We start from the raw sequence: 17537 nt of genomic DNA on the forward strand, positions 1-17537 counted from the left end.
AAACGGAGGAGACTTCAGGTCAAAGTGGTTGTGTTTTAGAAGTGACCTGTAAAATGAAAGGGAAGTGGTCAGATCTCTAATAGAGCTGTTTAGTTCAGTCCAGAACTACTCGTGAGTTCAACAGTGAGCTGTGTGCAAACTCGAACTCTTTCCTAGCTTCAAGCTCTAAGTATGTGTTCCATTTGTGCGGGTTATTAAGCGGTTTAATAATTGGGACAGTTGTGTATATTCGGAACAGCATGATTAAATCCAGGATGGATGGATTGAGTTTTGTTGGAATTCTTTATTCTTTTGCTTGTGTTGTATTGTGTAATTTTGTGAACACATTTTTGTCTATTTTAGAACTTGTTAGTCAACCTCGCTAACTTACTCTGGGTAATCTTTAGTGTACACTTACCGAAACAAATTGCAAAGTTATAGTCTGACCTCCCTGCTTAAGAATGTTGTGAGTGGCTTGGCCTCGTCCATAACAATTTGTCTTTAAGGAACTGGGACAGAATGCTTAAGGACAGCAACTTTTTTGCCCTCAATATTAGGAACTGGAAAGAAGTAACCCGTGTCTGCTCTCGAGTGATCGAGTCTGTGGAAACGTTCAAGAAACCATCTGTACTTATGGATGTGTGTCTGCGTGTTTAGGATGGAATCTACTTTGTGTTTTTCCTGACATCTTCGCAAGTAATTCAGAGCTTCCTATGTGTTATTTCAGCTCCAATTCCTTCAATTAAGCAACCATTTGAAAATACTAACTCTGTCTTTAAAAGAAAATTGGTTACTTTAGTTCAGGTTGATGGGTAATTTGTGTGTTTCCCTTCCTCACAGTTAACGCAGTAACGATCCATGTCCTGCTTTATAAAGATTGTGGATTGTCTACATGTGTCAGACGCTACCTGGGGGCCATGGCAGCGGCGGATCTACTGGTCATTATCCTCGACCTGATATTGAGACACATTCCCATTGTTTTTCGGGAACATTTGGAATTCCGCTATTCCATCCCCATGTGTAATATCCACGCAGTCCTGCTTTATGCAGCCACTGACTGTTCTGTCTGGTTCACCGTCACTTTCACCTTCGATCGATTTGTGGCTATTTGTTGCCAGAAGTTGAAAAGGAAATATTGCAGTGGGAAAACGGCGGTTGTGGTTATTGGAACAGTGACTGTGCTGAGTATTCTTAAGAATATTTTCTGGTATTTTATGCTCACAAGCGAGTATTACGTGGTGAACAGCCCCTGGTTTTGTTATGTAAAATATTATATTTACTTGTCTCTGATCTGGGCCATAGTTGAGTTCACCCACTACGTTCTAACTCCGGCTGTCCCTTTTCTGCTGATTCTGCTTCTGAATGTTTTCACTGTCAGACACATTTTACTGACCAGCAGAGCCCGCAGGAGACTTCGGGCTCACAACAATGGAGACACTCAGTCTGACACTGAAATACAAAATCGAAAAAAATCCATTATTTTACTGTTTATGATCTCGGTCAATTTCATCCTGTTGTGGTCAATGTTGATGGTGTATTCCATATGGTATCGGATGTACTTTATTGTGGATACCCATGTATATCTAGAAATCTTTGTTCGGGAACTGGGCTTCATGCTGCAGCTTCTCAGCTGCTGCACAAACACCGCGATTTATGCCGTGACTCAGACTAAGTTCAGACAGCACCTGAAGAATGTTCTGAAATATCCATTTACCCAAATATATAAATCAATCAAATTTCCTCCTTAATTAATCCGTCCGGCATTTTCTCATTTTAATTCAGGTTTTCAGCGATGAAGTCGTCTGTCGCTATGAGAACAGACTGAGGATAGTGATGATTTATCTAACCTTATGCAACGGGGTTAACTGGAACATATATTAATGTTTCTCAACTTATGGCCAGTGAGAAAATGCACCATCCGACTGAATATATATGCAACTTAAATTTAAAAACTATAAAAAGTTTATTCAAAATGACAAGGGGTAGAGTGAATCTATTGTTGTTTATGTTTGTGTCGACAAGTCTGAGCAGGAGAAAGACAGACACAGCCCCATTTCCTGGCTCTCAGGGAAGGGTTGACGACCGGGGCCAAGCTCAGCAGTTGGGTTAATTCCCCCCGTCCTTGCTTTCTCTTCTGGTGTTATACATCCCGCACCGTTGACCTCACTGCCTCTCCCTCTTGCACTTTCTCTAACTCTCAATTTACCTCTCCCAGATTACCTCACACTCGGTTTCCTTCCATGGTTACGTGTTTACCTGCCGTTGTCAGGAGGTAAAGGGATTTTGTAAGGGAACAGAGTAAGAATGGGCTCACAGTGGAAAGGGGTTCACAGACAGTTGCTCGGAAAACAGTGCTGATGGAATTCACAGGAAGTCGGGAGATGAACAGAGATTGAGAGCGGTCCCATGCTTTTGGATGGAGGACAGAATGAGAATAGTTGCCCACGCCATTGCTCGGAGGACACAATAGGGATGTATTCACAGGCTATTTCTTGGCGAACTGAATAGGAAGGGGTTCACAGGCAGTTGCTAGGAGATTAGGGTGTGGGTGTACGCAAAAGGCCGTTGATGGCAGAACAGAGTGTGGATGGTGCCACCGGCCGTTGCTACTTAGAGCACAGCGCAGATCCGGATAATAGGGTATTGCTTTGTGAACAGAGGAGATGATGAGTTCACCGGCTGTTACTGTGAAAATGGCGATGATCTGCACAGGCTGTTGGTCGGGAAACACAGTGGGGTTGGGTGTCACAAGCCTGGGGAACAGAGCATGGATTGTTTCGCAAGCTTTTGCTTGGAAAACAGAGAGGGTATGGTGCCACAGGTAGTTTCCCATAAGAACAGAGTGTGGATAGAGTCAGAGTCCATTGATTGGCGAACACACTTGAGTGGGTTCATTGGCAGTTGATAGCAGAACAGAGTGGGGAAAGTTTCAGAAGCCGCTGCGAGGAAAGCAGAGTGAGAATGAGTTTCCAGGCCATTACAAAAGGAAAAGAGTCAGTCTGATTAGATTAGATTAGATTAGATTAGATTAGATTAGATTAGATTCGATTACTTACAGTGTGGAAACAGGCCCTTCGGCCCAACACGCGACTAGCAGAAGAAAGGGAGAATGTATTCATGAGCCGTTGCTCGAAAAACAGTGTTAGCATAGGTTAGTAGGTGGTTGTGAGGAGAACAACTTGCGAAGAGTTTACAGGGTGAGAATAAGAGGCAGTTGGTATGGGAACATAGAGAGGATGGGATCACAGGCCATTATTATAGACACAGTGTAGGGAATGATACAGAGGTCGTATGGAAACAGAGTGCAGATGGTTTCCCAGGCTGCTGCATCGCAGAAAAGTGTGACGATGGGTTTCCAGGCCATTCCTGGTGAACAGATGTGGGACCGTTGATGGGCCATTGCACGTAGAACAGATTGAGGATGGTCTCACTGGCTGTTGTATGCAAATCAGCGCGGGTGTGAGTTCACAGGCGATTTCTGAGAATACAAGAGTGCAGCTGAGTGCAGAGCACAGAGGTAAGAGAGCATAAAGGGGATAGAGTCACAGGCAGTTGCCGGAGAAAAGAAAGGGGACAGTATCATAGCGTGTTGCTCGGACACAGAGTGGTGATGGAAACACAGCCGTTACGACATGAATAGATTGGGCATTGGTTCACCATCTGTTGCATGGGCAGCAGAGCAGTTGCGTGTCCACAGGCTGTTGCCTGAAGAAAATACTGAGGATATGCTCACAGCACGCTTCTTGGGCCAGTGAGGTCTGCAGATGCTGGAGATCAGAGTTGAGAGTGTGTTGCTGGAAAGCCAAGTGAGTCGGGCAGCATCCGAGAAGCAGGCAAATCGACGTTTCGGGGCTGAGCCCTTCATCAGAAATGTTACTCTGGGAACAGACCGGGTTTGGGTTCACCGGATGTTGTTGGGATGACCGAGTGGGGATGGGTTCACAGGTTTTTCCTCTGGGAACAGAGTGTGGATGAGTTCACTGGCAGTTTTCAGGAGAACCGAGTGAGGATGGGGGTCACAGGCTACTCTTAGAGGAACAGAGCGGGGTGACTTCACAGGCCAATTCCGAGTGGAACAGAATGGGAATGGTTTCACGGGCGATTCCTAGAGGAACGGAGTGGAGATTGGGTTCACAGGCCGTTGCCAGGAGAACAGAGTGTGGATGTATTCCAGTTTGTTGCGAGAGTGGGGATGGGTGAATATACCGACTGGAGATAGGCTCATGATGCATTGATACGAAAACAGAGTAGAGATGGACTTTTCAAGCTGTGGCTAAGGAACAGAGCAGGGGAAAGGGTCAGAAACTGTTACTACTTAGAACAGAGTGGGGAAGGTTCACAGACAATTGTGGGGAGAATGGAAAGGAGATGAGTTCACAGACAGTTTCAGAAGAAACAGAGTGTGGATTTGTTCAAAGACCATTGCACCGGGAGCAGGGTGAGGATGATTTCACAGACTGTAGGTGGGAGATTGAGGGGAATGGAGGCACAGGCTGTTCCTCAGGTAACAGAGTGGGGATGGGTACCCAGGCTATTGTGAGGAGAGCAGCGTTGGGATGGTTTCACAGGCAGTTACCATAGAAAAGAATAGGGATATGTTCAGAGGCTAATATTAGGCGAACAGTGCGGAGATGGGTTCACTGGCCATTGTCAGGAGACCAGCCTGTGAATGGATTACAGGCTGTTGCTAGAGTGCGGACAACTTCATTGACTGTTTCTCGGAGAATCGTGTGGGATCAGGTTCACAGTCCAGTGGCAGAGAATCAGGGTCGAGATGGACGAGTGGCGTTGGCGTCACAGGCTTTAGCTCGAGTAACAGAGATGCGTTTAGGTCAGCGACCGGTGCTAGGAGAACATGGGGGATGGGGTTCATACGCCGTTCCTAGGGCAATGAGTGGGGAGGGACGTCAATTGCCGTTGCTATGGAAAGAATGTCTGGATTGGTTCCAAGGACGTTTCATGGGAAACGAGTTCAGAATGGTTCACAAGTTGTTGCTAAGAGAGAGTTTGACGATGGGTTAACAGCTAGTTCCTACTTAGAACAGTGTGGGAATGGTTTCCAGTCCGTTTCTAGGAGAGTAGATTGCAATGGGTTTCCAGGCATTTTCTGGAAGGACAGCCTGGGGATAGAGTCGCAGACCGATCCGATGGAAACAGTGGGAATTGTTTCAAATACTGTTGCTCGGAAAACCGAGTCCGGCCAGTTCACAGGTCATTGCTAGCGTGACAGGGTGGCGATCATTTCACCGGTCATTGGATGAAAACCAACTGGGGATGACCACTACAGGCTGTTGCCAGGTAATGGGGACACAAACTGATGTGAGGGGAATGCAATGGTGATTGAATCACATGTATTTGCTCGGACAGCACATCTGGGATGGGTTCACAAACAGCTGTGATAAGAAAAGAGTGGGATGGGATCACCATCCTTTGTGACGAGGGATTCAAGCCTCAAAGAACAGAGTAAGAATGTTTTCACAAACTGTTGATAACAGAATAGAGTGTTCACTGGCTATTCATTTGCGAACAGATTAGGGAAGGGTTCAAAGGCAATGGCTAGGAGAAAAGTATGGGAATGGAATCAAATGTGATATTTCGAGCAACACTAAGGTGAAGGGTTAACTGGCCGGTGCCGGAGACTGCGTAGATATGGCTTCACAGGTCGTTGATAGAGAAACTGGCCAGTGATGGTATCACATGTTGTTGCGAGAGGCACAGAGAGGCTATGTGTTCACCAGCTGTTGCTAGGAGGGCAGAGCAGTTATGGGTTCAGAGGCGGTTGCTCAGGAAACTGTGTGAGGTCATGGTCAAACGCATCAGCTCATTAAACAGAGTGTGGATGGAGTCACAGGACGTTGTTTGGAAACAGAGTAGAATAAACTTCACAGACTGTTTTGAGGGAAATATAGCAGGGATGGGGATACAGATTGTTACGAGGTGAATAGAATGAGGAGACTTCATAAGCAGTTGCTCGGAGGATATGGTGTGGACGTGGCCACAGTTAGTTCTGAGTAGTACAGGGTAGTAATAGGACCACCAACCGTTGCTAGTGGAACAGCGCGGGGATGGTTTCAAAGGGCGTTGCCATGGAAACTGGATAGCGATTGGTGCACGGGTTCTTGCACGAAGTGCAGAGTTGGGAATTGGCTCACTGGCAGTTGTTAGCGAAACAGTGCGGGACGTATTACCAGCCATTGTCAGAGCCATGATGGATTATCCGGTAATTGCTGGAAAAACAGTATGTGATGGGTTGACGAGCTGTTGTTTGGGGAACAGAGTGGGGACGGGGTCACAGGCCTTTGTCAGGGCTACAGATTTTGGATGGGTTGCCAGGGTGTTGTAAAAGTAACAGAGCGGGGATTGGTTCACAGGCAGTTGTTAGTAGAAAAACGTTGGGAGGTTGGAGAACAGCATGGGCTTTGTTCCATAGGATATTCTCGGGCAGCAGAGTGGATATGATTTCAAATAACGTTGCAAGGGAACAGGGTGGTAATAGTGAAGGTGTAAGCGATACTATAACTTTAAGAAAGTTGAAAGAAAGCAAGGACTTAGAGAAGGAAACGGTGTGCTTAAAAGAATACTGTGCAATTCTTGGTTCAGAACATCTGGGACTGGCTGTTTTGCGAAGTTAAAAGAGCACGTTCAAATTCGACCAATAATTTTAAATTAATGCCAATCTCCAATCAAGTTTAAGTTTTGTATGTTGATAATATTAAGAACCAATGGAACGAGTCGATGCTTTGGAGTTTAGACCGAGAAAAAATGAACAGCTGGGGAGAACTACCAAACCACCAGCATGTATAGATTGCCCGAAATGCAGCTCTCTTAAAAGTATTATTATTTATCAATAATCTGTGCATCAGATATCGCTAAGAAGAAGAAGATCTACAGAAGAAAATGAAAAAGGAAATTTCGACAGGTGCCTGATTCTGAAATTTGAACTTTTTGGGAAATTTTACTGGGATATTTATTGGAATAATATTATTGAAGGGAAACGAAAAGATAGTTTAGAGGGATGAGTTGCAAATACTTGTTTGTTAATTATTCTCTGTTGTACTTTAAGAACTGAACTTGCTAATGTTAACTTTAAATAGTTAGTGGCCTCTTGAAGTTTTACAGATTACTGCATTGGACTAATCTTTGGTGTGATGCTGGTTGGAATGAGCAGGGTTGCGGTGGGGGTTTTACTGTGTCGTAACAGTTTGGGGGCTTGTCGTCGGGATTTGAATGGTTTAGGTCTTTTATTCGTGATTTGAACAGGTTTGAATAAATTCAATAGATTTTGGGGAAGAGGCACAAAGTTTGCAGGTGTCTTCGATAGTATAAAGGGCAACTGCAGGCTGCAGCACGACGTAGGCAGGTTACCGAGCTGGCTTGAGAAATGGCAGATGGAATTCAACCTGGATAAATGCGGGATGATGCATTTTGGTAGGTCGAACATGAATGCTGAGGAAAGGATTAAAGATAGGATTCTTGGCAGTGTGGAGGACAAGAGGGATCTGCGTGTGCAAGTACATAGATCCCTCAAAGTTGCCACCCAATTGATAGGGTTGGTAAGAAAGCATATGGTGTTTTGGCTTTCAGTAACGGGATCAGGTTTAAGAGCTGCGAGGTTTTGCGGCAGCTCTGCAAGTCCCTGGTGAGAGCACACTTGGAATATTGCACCCAATTCTGGACGTCTTACTATGGGAAAGATACACAGGCTTTGGAGTGGGTGCAAAGAAGGTTTACCAGGATGCTGCCTGGAATGTTGGCCTTGCCTTATGAAGAAAGGGGAATAAGTTCGGACTTTTCTCTCTGGAAAGAAGAAGGAAGAGAGGAGGCGTGATCGAGGTGTACAAAATAATGAGTGGAATAAATAGAGTCAATAGTCAGAGACATTTCCAAAGGGCAGGGACGACTGGTTACACGGAGTCATAATTTGAAAATATTAGGAGGATGGTAAAAAGGAGACGTCAGAGGAAGGTTCTTTACGCAGAGAGTTGTGAATGCATGGAATGCGTTGCCAGCTGTCGTGGTGGAAGCAGAGTCATTGGGGACAAGTAAGCGACTACTGGACATGTACATGGATAGCAGTGAGTTGAGGGGTGCGCGGGTTAAGTTGCCATATTTTACATTAGGATTAAATCTCGGCACAACATTGTGCGCCAAAGGGCCTGTTCTGTGCTGAACTTGTCGATGTTCTATATTCTATAAAACGACAAATCCTAGCAGATTTAAACAGTTACAGAAGCTGAATCGTTATATAATGCGTAAATAAGACAATGTGTTTAATTTTGGTGATTTGCTGTTGATTCAAACTGAGAAAAAAGAGAAGAAAGAGAGAGAGAGAATAAAGGGAGAGAGAAAACGAGAGATAATTTGAACTGCAGAACTTGAAACTTAGTCACAAAATTCAAGTTCACAGGAAGGAGATTGAAAGAGAAGGTTGTGACTTAGATAAAGTTGTCAAAACTCTGCTACATTTTGTTGAAAAATATGTTCCTACCTTGTTTATTTCACCTGGGGAATTGGCAAGGCAAATGGTGTGCACCCACGTTTCATGTATAATGCTAATTCCGAATAACCTGGTCGGCAGTAATAGTGAGACGATTGCCGTGCTGTCAGCTGATGAGTCAAGAGATTACGAAGAGGTAAAACAGGCTGTTTTTAGTGCTTACGAGTTGGTAACAGAACTGCATGCGGTTCAGAAACACAAGGAAGGTACTGGTTCAGGCTTATGTCGAGTTTGAAAGAATTAGACATAGTCATTTTCATATTTGACGTGTTTTGAAATTAGATAAAACGATTGAGGCTCGAAGAGAGATTATTCTGCTGAAGGAGATTAATAACTTACTTCTGGAGATTGTAAGAATTCACCTGGAGGAGCAAAAAGTTCAGAAAGTGAGAAGGCTACCAGAATTAACCGATGAATACATACATGTCGGTGCATAAGATAATCTTCGGACCAGACCTTTGTCCTGTTAAGAACAAATGTTGGGTGAAGGGGAGACCCGACACTAAGAAACAAAAAGTAGAGAACACTGCTAAGAGTTTACCACAGGTTAAAGAAGCCCAAGGAGGTGGACAACAGGTAAACGTTCTCAGTTGTTTTCACCATAATGGAGTGGGACACCGAAAATTACGGTCCGGTGGTTTCAGAACGTCTCTGGGAAAATATGATACCACTGCCCGAAAGTGGTACATGGAAAGACACAGTGCTGTTCGATAAGTAAAGGAGCAGTGGGAAAACATTCCATAAAAGAAGCTTTGCCAGTGGCATGAGTACAAGTGGGAAAGGAAATCCCAGAAGAGTGGAGGAGCTGCACGAGATTGCACAGCTGAGGCAGGGCTGGGTATGGAGTTAGCACCTGATCTCTCTAGAAACAATCCGCTTCTGTGGTTAAAGTTTACTCAGAAAGAACGCGAATGACGGAAAACTTTGTAGAATTTTGAGACATACGGTATCTAATCAGGCACTGATAGGAAGGGATGAGTGAAATTGCACTCTTTCTAATTTGTTACTCGAGAGTGTCCTAATTTGTGGGATAGATAGACAGATTGTTAGCGTATGCCTATGGAAGTTTAGGTCATAATACCAACTGAAGACTGGGGAAGTAACAGTGTGAGTGTTTGAGAAAATGTCAGTTCCAGGAGTTCAGTTTGCTCGTGTGAATGATTTGGCAGGATCCCAGGTCGGAGTGACACCCATTTTTGTGGAAAAGTCGAAGAAAGTCCAAGAGACTGAGGAGGTAAAACGGAAATATCTCGGTATTTTCCCAGACTGTGTGGTAACCCGATTTCACTATTGAAGTGACAGCACGAACTGAGAAGTAAAGAGAAAGATGAAGAAGCTGAGGTTCAGTCAGCGGATACCCAGAGAGTCGTGGATATATCACATGCTCTGCCCCAGAAGGCAGTTGAGGACAAATCTCTGGATAGTTTCAAGAAAGAGATGGATAGACCTCTGAAAGATAGTGGAATCGAGGATTATGGGAATAAGGCAGGTAAAGGATACTGATTGGTAATGATAAGCCATGATCATAATGAATGATGGTGTTGGCTGGACGGGCCGAGTGGCCTCCTCCTGCACCTCTTGTCTATTATCTATTGTCCACTGATACCCTGTTTGACTTAACGGTGCAGTTCAAACCTGAATATGACGAATGTTGAGATGAGAGATTGAAGTTTGTGTAGTCAGGACACATTGACATTAGTAGGGATGATGTGTTGGTTATGCTAGATTTTAAAAAGGTGGACAAATTCCCAGGACCGGATGGGACCTATCCCAGGTTGCTGAGGGAGGCGAGAGAGGAAATAGCTGGGGCACTGACAGATATCTTTATAGCATCCCTAAATACAGGTGAGGTGCCGGAGGACTGGAAGGCTGCTCATGTTTTCCCCCTGTACAAGAAGGCAAGTCAGGATATTCCGGTAACTACAGACCAGTGAGCCTTACGTCAGTGCTGGGAAAGTTACTGGAGAATGTACTGAGGGATAGGACCTACATATATTTAGAACATAATGGGCAAATCAGTGATAGTCAACATGGTTTTGTGGGGGGTGGGTGGAGATCGTGCCTTACCAACTGAAGAGAGTTCTTTGAGGAAGTGACCAGATTGATAGACGAACGGAGGGCTGTTGATGTCATATACGTGGACTTTAGTAAGGCATTTGATATGAATCCATGAAGTCACATGGTGTGCCGGATGTTCTGGACTGGTGGATAAAGAACTGGTTCAGCAACAGGTGACAGAAAGTAATAGCTGAGGGAGGTTCTCGAAAGGTAGAAAGTTGACCAGTGGTTTTCCCAAGGAGTCAGTATTGGAGCCACTGTTTTTATTTGTGGTATACATAAATGATCTAGAAGAGGGCTCTGTTAGTATGAGCAGCAAGTTTGCAGATGACACAAAGATTGGTGGAGTAGCACAAAGCACAAAGGACTGTAAGATAATACAGAAGGATATACATGGACTGGAGAGTTGGGCAGCAAAGTGGCAGAGGGCTTTCAATCCAGACAAATGTGAGGTGATGCATTTAGGCACGTCTAATTCTAGCACGAATTATACAATGAACGGAAGAGCTTTGGGAAACGTTGATGGGCAGAGAGATCTGGGAGTGCAGGTCCATTGTGACCTGAATGTTGCTGCACCGGTGGGTAGAGTGGTCAAGAAGGCATAACGTATCCTTGCCTTCAATGGACGGAGTATTGAGTATAAGAGCTGGCAAGTCATGTTAAAATTGTACAAGACATTGGTTCTGCCGCATTTAGAATACTGGGTACAGTTCTCGACGCCACATTAGCAAAAGGATGTGGACGCTTTGGGGAGGGGGGGCAGAGAAGGTTTACGAGAGTGTTCCCTGGTATAGAAAGCGCTATCCATGAAGAGAGGTTGAGTAGGTTAGGTTTATTTTCACTAAAAAAAGGAGATTGAGAGGGGACTTGATTGAAGTTTACAAAATCATGAAGTGTATAGACACGGTGGATAGAAACAAGTTTTTTTTTTTCCCCCAGCGTGAAGGATTCAATAGCGAGAGGTCATGCTTTCAAGGCGAGATGGAAAGTTTAAGGGGGATACACGCTGCAAGTACTTCACACAGAGAGTGGTGGGCGTTTGGAACGCGTTGCCAGCAGAGGTGGTAGAGCCAGATTCATTTAAGATGCGTCTGGACAGATGCATGAGAAGGTGGGGAGCAGAGGGATACAAATGCCTCGGAATTGACCGACAGGCTTAGACAGTCCATTTGGATCGGCTCAGGCTTGGAGGGCCGAATGCACTATCCCTGGGCTGTAAATGTTCTTTGTTCTTTGTTATTTGAATAGGTAGATAGCAAGCCAATGTGTTTAATCCTGAAAGGCTGAGGGAATTGCAACATCGAGAAAGGTCACAGATGACACACACACACACACACACACACACACACACACACACACACACACACACACACACACACACACACACACACACACACACACACATATCCTCTGGTGTTGCAGGTAGCACATAGCGTGAATGTAGGAGGTCTCCAAGAGGCACAAAAGCTTCAGGCTAAGGTACAAATACATATTTTCTTTGGTCTATGTGTATATGCCAAGTGTTTGGTAAGACACGGCGGCAATAAAACTGGCACATTTGTTGCTAATGCTCATGTTTGAAGGTTATTTCTCGTGAATTATATTTGAGGGTATAGGTGCCCTCCAAGGAAATAGGCAAGAGAAATAACTGAAGAAACAGTTGTGACTTGCTACCCTGCAGAATGAGGAATCAATGTCAGGTGATGTGGATTTTGATGTTCCTCAAAATAGATGAGAAGTCCTTGAGGAGTGCGATACTTAAGTAAGTTATCTGTCTCAGGAGGATAGATCTCATTGGAAAGATTTCTTACTGCAGTACAAGGACATATGTACCAATCAGATGGGGAGGACTAATGCCACTGTACATGAAGTAACGAAGGGAAAATTGCTCCAATAAAACAACACATCCATACGCTCAATACTTCAAAGCTGGATAGGTCCAGGAAGAGGTGAAGGCAAGTGGAGGTCTTTGATAGTCTTGGTTACCAAATCGGACGGGACTCCATTATTCTGCGTGAATTATCGGAAGGTCAACATCGCTACAAAACCACACTCATATCTAATTTCTACCATGGAGTAAGTCGAACGAGCCAGTTGCATTGCCAAGTTGGACTGAATGCGTGGTTACTAACGGGTATTTTATCAGAGATGTCAAAAGAAATTTCTGTGTTTATAACACTAAATGGGTTATATCTGTTTAAAGTGATGCCCTTTGGAATGAAGAATGCACCCGCCACATTCCTTAGACTCATGCACAGTGTTGTGGGTGCGTTAGCAACCCGTGTCATCTGTTTGTACGATGTAGTGATTACATGGTACATCTCTTAGAGATCTTTGAACGACTACAGGAAACAAAACTGGTGATAAACTAAAATAAAAATGATTTTGAGAAAGCAGAAGGGACGTTCTTGGGACATAGCATCGGTCACGGAGGGTTGATCCTAGGGAACTGAAAGACGAAGGGCATTCAGCAATTTCCACAATCAACCTCGAAGAAAGAGGTGCTGCGAATTTTCAGACTCAGCATATTCCATCGGAAGTTTATTCCAGATTTCCGCAGTATAGTCGAGCCTTTATCTGCTTTGCTGAAGAAGAACACAACGTTTTGGTGGACAGAAAAATGCCAGGAGGCAATCGACAATTTTAAAATAATGTTAAGCATCAAAACAGTTTGAGCTGCACCAAACCTTTCAGAACCTTTAAAAGTCGGCATCGATACTACTGACATAGGAGTTGGAGTTGTTCTCGGACAGGAAGAAGTGGAATGGGATTGAACAGCTGGTTGGAAAATTCTCGACGAATATCAACATCCAACAGAGGACATACTACACGAACAAAAACAAAGACTATTTTGCATGGCATTGGCCTGACCACATTTTAGTATGTATATCACGGACAATGTGTTGGAGACGGTTCTGTGCACGTATCACAATCCGCTCACATTCACAGAACGCGTTGAAGGCAAGAATATGAGACTACTTCGTTGGAGCTTACGTGACAGACTTCTAATTTAAATTTCGTACACGTTGTGGGTCGTAATGCTTTAATTTCCGATGCGTTATCGTGGGTTTAACTGATAAAGTTTAGGTGACGTCTGGATTTACTTACTGCTATAAGGTCTCTCCAGTTATACGGGAAGAAGTTAAGATGATTGAAGATTGATTTATTTGTTAGTTAGGGTGATGTGTTTAAAGAAAACCATAGAATAAAGCCATCGTTTAATTATGCTTGTTTTGTTTTGAAGACGGGAGGTGTTATCAAGAGGTAAAGAGTACTGTAGCTTTAAGACAGTTTAAAGCTAGCAGAACTACCTGACAGCATCAAGCGTTCTGAACTGACACTTAATCCAATTGAATCGAATTGGTGCAGAATGTGGATTATATTCATTACTCATTTTCTCTTTCCTGCATTTCAAGCCTCTGCTTCCAAATAATCTTTGGAAAACAAAATTGTCGTTACAAAGGCATCTTAAATTGCATGCATCTATCACATCTCTTAAAGCCTCTCGACAACATAACTTTGTCATTAAAATACTTGATTCCTCAAGCTATTTGAAAATTCCCACCCTGAACTGAGGGTGATGGATTTTGGAACGTCCTTTAACATGTGGATGTTTGGCACTCAAACGAAGAGATGTATTTGTTTCTTCTGAATGTCTCTCAACATATTTATTTTATCATCTCATTTTTCAACGAAGTGGAAGACATGAAAACTGAAGGGTTTCTCTGATTCCATTTCTGTGCTATCTTTTTAGCTACAAGGTCCATCAGGAGAGCATGCATTGAAGTATGATGTCATTTTTTTCAGAGGTGAATATCATTGAGCATTCATCTATAATTCGATACCTAACCTGCTTTGTTGTGGTTCATTGGTCAGGTCCTCTTGTGATCCCTTCACAGTGGATGTTGGTCCACTATCATGCATAGCTCTGCTCCCGGTCTTTGCCATTGTCCAACCTGTTTTATTTTGAATAATGAGTATTTTAACTCTGTGAGATAGTTTGTTGTTATTTCTTCCAGTCATGTTCGAAAGACGGTTTCACCACTGCAGGTCCCTCAGCTCTGTGCTGCTAATTTATTCCACTCGTATACGTGGCCTCCTTCACAAGCATCACTCGGACTCTCCTAAGCTCTTGCTTACTTTCGTTTTTCGTGCTCCCTCTTATACTCCCTTTACTACTCTTACCCCAACCGTCCCCCGCCCCTTTCTCTCTCCCTTTCAATTCTGACAGTCTTTTGTAAGTCCTGATCCTTTCTTGATGGATTATTGTAAAAGAGTTACGAAGAACATTAAACAATACAGCAAAGCATCAGGCCGAAGATGTTGTGCTGAACATGACACCAAATTTAACTAATTCCTTCTGCATGCCCTTGTTCTATTTCGCTCCATTCCTTGTATCACAATGTGCTTATCTAAACCCCACTTAACAGGCAATATCGCGTCTGCCTCCACAACCACACCTGTCAGCATTCTCCAGAATCCTTACACTCTCTGTGCAAAAAAAACTGCCCCTCATAACTCCATAATCTTCAGACTGAACAACCCTCCCTCCATATTTCACTTTGACTGAATTCTGCAATCGTCCAGACATTCCAATCCTCCGTATCATTGTAGCCTCCTCCTTTCACTCACCCCTCCCAATCGCTGTCGCCTTCTGCAGTCACTCCAAATCTCTCTATCGCTGTCATCTTCCCCAATCAATCCAAATCTCCCTATTTCTCTCACCTCCTTCAGTCATTGCAGCCCACAATGTTTTTTCACCTCCTCCAGTCATTCCAAACCTCCCTCTTGCTGTCAACTCTTCAATTAATTCTAGCCCTAAATGTTTTTTCCTCCTCCAGTCACTCCAAAAATTTCTATCTCTGTCAACTCTTCCAGTCACACCAAGTTTCCCTATTGCTGCCACCTCCTCCAGGCATTCCAAACCTCCCTATTGCTGCACCCTCCTCCAGTCACTCCAGCCTTACCTGTCATTTTCACCTCCTCTCGTCACTCCAAACAGTCCTAATCCGGTAACCTCCTCCACTCACTCCAAACTTCCCAATCGTTGCCACACCTCCATTCACTCCAACCCTACCTGTCATTTTACTTCCTCCAGTGATGGCAACGTCATAAGTAATGGAGTGAAAGCGGAAGCAGGCTACTGAGTTAGATAATTAGTTTTGATTGTATTAGACGGAGGGATAGGCTCGTGAGACTGAATGACATACACCTGCACCTCTACAAAACATTCTCTGTTTGCATGACTTCGTTCAGTCACTACTATCGTCTCTATCTGTGTTAAACCCACACGACTTGCTCACAAAAGAAATTTCTCAGACCGCAGAATATTACTTATCTCTCCACCAGTACGTACAGCCCTCCAAATCTGTTTTATCCTCCAGCCCAAAACCCTCCCGAACTTTATGACTTATTTTAGCTGCTGGAACCCTCCCCATCTCTGTAGCTCCTCCAGCGTCCATACCTTTGTGTACCCATCTAATCCCTACAGCCCCCTGCTTTTGTAGACGTACCACACGCACTGACAACTCTTCCCGAACTTTAACCTTAACTGTCACTGTTAACTTATCCTACAAACCTCCCTGTTTGAATGATCCTTTTTAGTTTATCATCATTTTCTGTGTCTGTAACCTATACTAGCTTCCGTAGCACTCCTTACATCTGTAAACTACTTCGTTCCTCACACCAGTCTCTGTGTCTGTACCTACCTCCAACCCTTATGTCTCTCCACATCTGTTAGGCCCAAAGCAGTCCCGACAGACTCTGTAGTCCACTCTCTTTCTAAAATCCTCCAGGTGGTGCAAGTCATCCTATAATCTGTAAACCTCTGAGCTGCAATAACATTCCACAATCTTGGTTTGCTCCTCCACTCTCGACAACCCTGTCAGCTTCTCAACCACTCTCTCCCTGTGAAACTCTGTAACTTTCCCTCTGTGTTCCCTGTTTCTCACCAAAACATTTCTGTCTCTCTGTTAACTGATCCAACCCATCCACACCTCACGATCTCAGTAAACCCCTGCAGATCCTCCATCCTTCCATAGCTACCTCGACCAATTGCAGCACGTGTTCCCCTCATTAAATCCAAAAGAATTGCAGTGGCTTGACGAAGTGCTCCTGCCCGATAAGTTGATCATGCTGCTCCACGGATGCTGCCTGGTCTGCTGTGCTTTTCCACACATCTTGACACATTCAATATCGAGTAAAATCGTTCAGGAACATACATCCTCATTGTCTGTGCTACCTCTTCAGTCCCCCACAACTCCCCTATTTCTATAATCTCATTCAGCCCCGATAATGCTGCCTTAGTGTACTTCCTAAATATGTACTCACTCCAGTCACTACAAGTCACTTAACTCTAACATCCACAAGATCCTAGTAACCCAAAGGTCCCTGTATCTATTTCTAGTTTCCTTTCGTTCAGATATTCATGTTTCTATAACCATTTACTAGAAGCCTTTTATACATACCGAGCACTAACTCGAGTAACAATTTCCAACACCGACAAGCTACAATAACTTTCCTTTGCCTCTTCTGTTCCAGCAGCTCTGCCGATAACTTCCAGTAACCGACTTCAGGGCCTGCAACTTCCCCAAGTTTCCATATAAATTGCTCCATCCTCTACGGTGCTTTTAATCACTGTAATACCTCTGTGCCCTCTTATTGTCCTCCTCTTTTCTGCTGTCTTACAGTGAGAAAAGCGACCCTATAAGGCAGCAATGCGGAATTGGATGTTTTAACTGTCAGCTGAGGCTTGAGGGCGACCATAACCTGGGAGTCACAAAGGCAGAGAACTTGAAAGCGATCCGCAACAAGTCAGTGAATATAAATCGTCAGTGAAGCTCAAGACCCACTGCTACAAGGGAGTCAAAGTGTCCCTGTGAGGAGGCAGCCTGGAATGGGAGGTGGAGAAAAAGAACTCGTGCCTGGGAGAGACAGAGACGGTGATTTGTGACGACGCAGAATGTCGTGGGAGATGAAAGATAACACGTGCCTGGGAATCACA

Source organism: Chiloscyllium plagiosum, unplaced genomic scaffold (assembly GCF_037043375.1).
Source record: "Chiloscyllium plagiosum isolate Xiang-an unplaced genomic scaffold, Cpla_swu_hap1 HiC_scaffold_40, whole genome shotgun sequence".
In the NCBI taxonomy this organism is placed as follows: domain Eukaryota; kingdom Metazoa; phylum Chordata; class Chondrichthyes; order Orectolobiformes; family Hemiscylliidae; genus Chiloscyllium; species Chiloscyllium plagiosum.